The sequence below is a fragment of the Pseudorca crassidens genome, chromosome 18, assembly GCF_039906515.1.
Source record: "Pseudorca crassidens isolate mPseCra1 chromosome 18, mPseCra1.hap1, whole genome shotgun sequence".
Classification (NCBI taxonomy): domain Eukaryota; kingdom Metazoa; phylum Chordata; class Mammalia; order Artiodactyla; family Delphinidae; genus Pseudorca; species Pseudorca crassidens.
This window is the reverse complement of record NC_090313.1, coordinates 39,200,268-39,207,314: the sequence shown is the minus strand read 5'-3', so window position 1 is coordinate 39,207,314 and position 7,047 is coordinate 39,200,268.

The following is a 7,047-nucleotide window of genomic DNA, read 5'->3' as shown; positions in this document are numbered from 1 at the left end:
TTTGGTGAAATAAAATGTAGCATAATTGCTAACCTCTATTGCATATATCACTCATATATGTTTCCTTATCTGATCTAAGTTTTAGAGTGTTACAACTGTCTATAGCATTAAGATATTTATCTTAGTTAAAAAAAGAAACATATGACTCAAATTAGTAGTTTATGGTAATTGATTATTTCAGTTGAAAGGAGATGCATATATATCTTTTTCCACAGTATTTTTAAAAATTTATTTATTTTATTTTTTATTTATTTTTGGATGGTTGTGTCTTTGTTGTTGCACACGAGCTTTCTGTAGTTGCAGCGAGCAGGGGTTACTCTTCATTTTAGTGTGCAGGCTTCTCATTGTGGTGGCTTCTCTTGTTGTGGAGCACGGGCTCTATGTGCTTCAGTAGTTGTGGCATGCAGGCTCAGTAGTTGTGGCACATGGGCTTAGGTGATCCACAGCATGTGGGATCTTCCTGAACCAGGGATCAAATCCACATCCCCTGCATTGGCAGGTGGATTCTTAGCCACTATGTCACCAGGGAAGTCCTTGTGTATATCTTTGAAAATTAACAAATACATAAAGAACATATTGAATGTTGTTGTTACAATTAGTCCCTCAAAATATTTTTTACTTCTCAAATCTCCTTATAGAGGGGTCTTTTATACACAATAAAATGCACCCACTTTAAAAATACAGTTGAATGAGTTTCCAAAAATGTGTATGTCCAGTTAATCACCATCCCAATGAAGATATACAACACTTATATTCCACCAGAAAGTTCTATTTTGTCTTTTTACAGCCAATACCCCTACTCAAACCTGACCCAAGGCTACAGCTCATTTGCTTTCTGTCACTTTAGTTTTGACTGTTATAGATGTTCGTATTAATACAATGCAAGCTTCACATAAAAAAAAAAACAGTGTTCGTTTTGTAGCATGCAGGTACAACTTTTATAAACATCATTACTACAAGTACGTATGAACACTTCTCTAAATGCAGCACAAAGAAATATCACATCCATTTCTTGAAAGAATACTCATCTCAAAAATAATAATAGGGAGAGGGGTCAAGATGGCAGCATAGAAGGACATGGAGTTCACCTCTTTCTACAGGAACATTAAGAATAAATCTGAAAATGGAACAATTCTCACAGAGAATCTGCTGAACACTAACAGACGACCTTGGACACCTAAAAGCACAAGAAAATATTCCCTCGTAACCAGGTAGTGTGAAAGAGAGAAAAGGAAAAAAAGAAAAGGGGAAGTGGGACTGGACCAATGCCCCTGGGTGGGGGGCGCTAACGGAGAGGAGAGGTTCTCTCACCCAGGGAAGCCTCCTCACCAGTGGGGAGATCATCTGAAACAGAAGGGGAGTTTTGGGGGCCCAGAAGAGAGCACTGTAATTGATCTGTGACAGGCAAGACAAAGTTAAGACCTAAACAGATGGTCCATGCACAGCCCTGCATGTCTGAGCCTGAGATGTGTGTCTGCCAGAGCAGATGGGAGCTGGGGGCCAGAACGTGGGTTTGGAGAGCAAGCCCGGGGAGGAGACTGCTGTTGGCTGCTCAGAGACAGCCTGAGGTGATGAGACTGAGGAGCTCCGCAACCGGGAATGCTCCTGGAAGAAGCCAGGAGCTCCTTAGAACTGAAGCACCATTGTTGAGTGACATGAAAAGGGCAGGCTGCCAATGAAGCCTCTCTGCCCATGTGCCTGCCCCCACCTCTGCAGGCACTAGGAGGGCCTCCCAGCAGAGCAGGTTCATGTGCATCTGTTGGTTGCTGCCTCCACTCCCTCCTGCCAGGGCAGGGAGCAGATGCCTGTGAGTGACCCACACACAGAGGTGGGTCTGAAATCAAAGCTGAGTCTCAGGCACTATGCGACTAAGGAAAAAGGGCTGAAATCTCTCCTTGCAGTTTCATGAACCTCAGATTAAACCCCATGACTGACTTGGTAAAGTCAGCATCTGTGGAACATCTGAAGAGACAAGTGCTCATGCAACTGAGACAGGTCTAGCTTTAGCAGTTGTGGACTTTGTGAGCATGTACACATGGGAGTTGGGCCAGGTCAGAGTCTGAGCTGCCCTCATGGCGCTCACAGTGGGTCCAGATCCATGATTACTGCAATCCTGGGACCTGACTTCAGTGGATCTATGCTGGTGGTCTAGTGAAAACAGCACTTGAGAGACACCAGAGTCAGTTGCTGGCATACCTATGGTTAAGGTGTGGATGAGAGCAATGCCAACAACAGAGTAATTTGTGAGCTTGCACAATGGGTGAAAAGTGGCACAACAGAACATGCTCACAGGTAAACAGCTCCAGAGAAGGAATACTCAGTGGCTTCTCTCCCAGTGGGAGTGCTCCAATCCTGCCTAAACTTATACCCTTTACACCACAAATCAGAAACACAGCTAAGAAACAGAACTGGAGGCCTCTACTGGAACAACTAAGGAGCAGACCCTGTCCATAACAGGGCAATGACAAAACAGAGCAAATGGGAGGCTCCGCTCAATAACCAGGGCAGGCTCTGGTCACTACAACACCAATCAAAACCCCTATCAAGGGGATAATGGCCAGCATACACTGAGGAAAGAGATAGTAGACATCCATTCTAAAAGCAGTCCTCACACCAATAATAATGATGATGATAATAATAATAATAGTAAAATATTAAACACACACAAGCTACACAGGTAGTTTCCCACATAAAAATAGTCCTCCCACACACAAGACAGTCTGAGGGTCTGGCATCAGGAGGAAGAACCCCCAGAACATCTAGCCTTGAAGGTCAGCAGAGAGTGAGTTTAGGAGTTCCCCAGGGCTGGGGAAAACAGTGATTCCACTCTTCAAGGGTGCACACCATGTCTCACATGCACCAGGACCCAGCACAAAGCAGTACCTCCATAGGAAACTAGGCTAGACCTACCAGGTCTCCTGGGGAGGGAGGGGTTCATTGTAGCTCACTGTGGGGGAAGGACAGAGGTAGCAGAGACCCCAGGGAATATTAACTGATGTGAGCTCTCACAGAGGTCCGTGTTTCTGCACCAAGACCCATCCCTGCCCAACAGCCTGCAGGCTCCAGTTTTGGAATGCCTCAATCTGAACAACCAGCAAGAGAGGAACACAGCCCCACTCATCAGCAGACAGGCTGCCTAAAGTTATACTAAGTTCACAGCCACCGCCAAACACACACTGTGACATGGCCGAGCCCACCAGAAGGTCAAAACTCAACTCCACCCACCAGAGGGCAGGCACGAGTCCCTCCCACCAGGAAGCCTGCCTCTGGACCAACTTAACCCACCAGGGGGCATACACCAGAAGCAAAAGGAACTATGATCATGCTGCCTATGAAAAGGAGACCACAAACACAGTAAGTGAGACAAAAATGAGATGACGGTGAAATATGTTGCAAATGAAGAAAAAAGATAAAAACTTAGAAGAACAATGAAAAGAAGAGTACATAGGCAATCTACTTGAAAAAGAATTCAAAATGATAATAGTAAAGTTGATCCAAAATCTCAGAAAAAGAACGGATGCACAGATCGAGAAGATACAAGAAATGTTTAACAAAAAGATAGAAGATTTAAAGAACAAACAGAGATGAGCAACACAATAACTGAAATGAAAAATACACTAGAAGGAACTGATAGCAGAATAACTGAGGCAGAACAAATAAGTGAGCTGGAACACAGAGTGGTGGAAATCACTGCCACAGAACAGAATAAAGAAAAAAAGAATGAAAAGAAATGAGGAGAGTCTCAGAGACCTCTGGTACAACATTAAATGCACCATTTGCATTATAGGGGTCCCAGAAAAAGAAGAGAAAGAAAGGGCCTGAGAAAATGTCTGAAGAAATTATAGTGGAAAACTTCCCTAACATGGGAAAGGAAATAGTCACCCAAGTGTAGGAAGCACAGAAAGTCCCATACAGGACACCCCAAAAAGGAACATGCTAAGATGAATATTATTCAAACCAACAAAAATTAAAGACAAATGAAAACTTTAAAAGGAACAAGGAAAAGGAAGAAATAACATACAAGGGAATCCCAATGACGTTATCAGCTGATTTTTCAGCAGAAACCCTGCAGGCCAGAAGGGAGTGGCAACTATGTATTTAAAGTGATGAAAGGGAAAATCCTACAACTAAGAATACTCTATCCAGCAAGGCTCTCATTCAGATTCAATGGAGAAATCAAAATCTTTACAGACAAGCGAAAACTAAGAGAATTCAGCACTACCAAACCAAATGCTAAAGGAAATTCTCTAGGCAGGGGGGAAAAACAAGAAAATCACAAATGGGAAAGCTCACTGATAAAGACAAACATAAAGTAATAAAAGGAAATCATCCACACACAGATTTATCAAAAGTGGCAACTGTGAGGAGAGTACAAATGCAGGAGATGGGAATTGCATTTGAAATTAAGAGATCAGCAATTTAAGACAACCTTGTATATATACAGACTCCTGTATGAAAACCTCATGGGAAATGCAAACAAAAAAACAACAATAGATACACACACACACACACAAAAGCAACCCAAATGCAATAAAACTACCATATGATCCAACAATCCCACTCCTGTGCTTATATTTAGAGAAAATCATAATTAAAAATGATACATTCACCCCAGTGTTCTTTGCAGCACTATTTACAATGGACTGGACATGGAAGAAACTTAATGTCCATCAACAGAGGAATGGATAAACAAGATGTGGTACATATATACAATGGAATATTACTCAGCCACAAAATGAATGAAATAGTGCCATTTGCAGCAACATAGATGAACCTAGAGATTGTCATACTGAGTGAAATAAGCCAGAGAGAGAAAGATAAATATCATATGATATTGCTTACATGTGGAATCTAAAAAAAAAGAAAAAGGTAGAAATGAGCTTATTTACAAAACAGAAATAGAGTCACAGATGTAGCAAGCAAACTTATGATTACCAGGGGGAAATCAGGGAGCAGGTGGAGGGATAAATTGGGAGATTTGGATTGACATATACAAACTACTCTATATAAAATAGATAACTAATAAGAACCTGCTGTATAGCACAGTGAACTCTTCTCAATACTCTGTAACGACCTACATGGAAAAAGGATCTAAAAATGAATGGATATATGTGTCTAACTCACTTTGCTGTACAGCAGAAACTAAGACAACATTGTAAATCAACTATACTCCAATAAAAAAACTAAAAGAAAAATAATAAAACATAAAAATAAATCAGAATGACCATCATCAAAAAGTCTACAAATAATAAATGCTGTAGACGGTGTGAAAAAAAGGGAGCCCTCCTACACTGTTGGTGGGAATGTTAATTGGTACAGCCACTATGGAGAACAGTATGGAGGTTCCTTAAAAAACTAAAAATAGAGCTACCATATGATCCAACAATCCCACTTCTGGACATATATCTGGGGAAAAACATGGTTCGATAGGATACATGCACCCCAATGTTCATTGCAGTGCTGTTTACAATAGCCAGGACATGGAAGCAACCTAAACTTCCATCAACAGAGGAATAGAGACAGAAGATGTTGTACATATATACAATGAAATATTACTCAACCATAAAAAAGAATGAAATAATGCTATTTGCTGCAACACAGATGGACCTAGAGATTGTCATCCTGAGTGAAGGAAGTCAGACAGAGAAAGACAAATATCATATGATATCTCTTACATGTGGAATCTAAAAAAGGGGTACAAATGAACTTATTTACAAAACAGAAATAAAGTTACAGATGTAGAAAACCAACTTATGGTTACCAGAGAGTAATGGTGGGGAGGGATAAATTGGGAGATTTGGATTGACATATACACTCTGCTATATATAAAATAGATAATTAATAAGGACCTACTGTATAGCCCTGGGAACTCTACTCAGTACTCTGTAATGGCCTATATGGGAAAAGAATCTAAAAGAGTGGATATATGTGTATGTATGACTGATTCACTTTGCTGTACACCTGAAATTGACACAACATTGTAAATCAACTATACTCCAATAAAACTTAAAAGTAAATAAAGGGCTTCCCTGGTGGCACAGTGGTTGAGAGCCCGCCTGCAGATGCAGGGGACATGGGTTCGTGCCTCGGTCTGGGAAGATCCCACATGCCGTGGAGCGGCTGCGTCCGTGAGCCATGGCTGCTGAGCCTGCGCGTCCAGAGCCTGTTGCTCCGCAATGGGAGAGGCCACAACAGTGAGAGGCCCTCGTACCGCAAAAAAAAAAAAAAAAGTAAATAAAGAAAGAAGTAAAATGCCAGTACTTTATGAGAGTAAAAGTTTGTCCCCATTCTTGCCAATACATGATAACATTTCACCAATGACAGATGATTTTGAGAAATGTTTGTGCTAATTGTTCATTTGTATATCTTCCTTTTTTGAAGTTTACTCAAAAATAAACTTTTTATTAGATTATTAGTCTTATTTGTGAACTCGTAGATTTTTGCATATACCGAATATAAATTGTCAATATATATTATGTGTATATGTATATAATATATATAATACGTGTATATACCATATTTACATTTAATTTGTAATGGAAAAGATACATAATTAATTTTAATAAAGCCCAATTAATCATTTTTTAATGTTTAGGACTTTCTATGTCTTGTATAAGATGTACTCACCTGTAAAAATATGTTTTAATCTTTTATGGTTTTCTATATTATTTATGTTGACACAATATTGTGTTTGGTGTGAGATAAACCCTAGGTTATTTTTTTCTTATGAATGTCTAGTTGTTTCAGCACCATTTATTACAAAGACTCTTTTTTCTATATTGAGATGCACCAGTGCTTTTGTTAAAAAAAAAAAAAATGTTGACCCTATAGACATATATTTATTTTTGTTCCATTAATCTATGTATCTGTGAGCCAATACTGTGTTCTCTTGAGGAATGTAGCTTTATATTCTCTCTCAAATTTAGGAAGTTACTTCCTTGAATATTTTTTCTCCCTTTCAAAATTATTTGGCATACTTTTGTTTAGAATCAGCCTGTTAACTCCTACTAAAAACTGGTGTGAAAATTTTGATTTTTTTTTAATTCA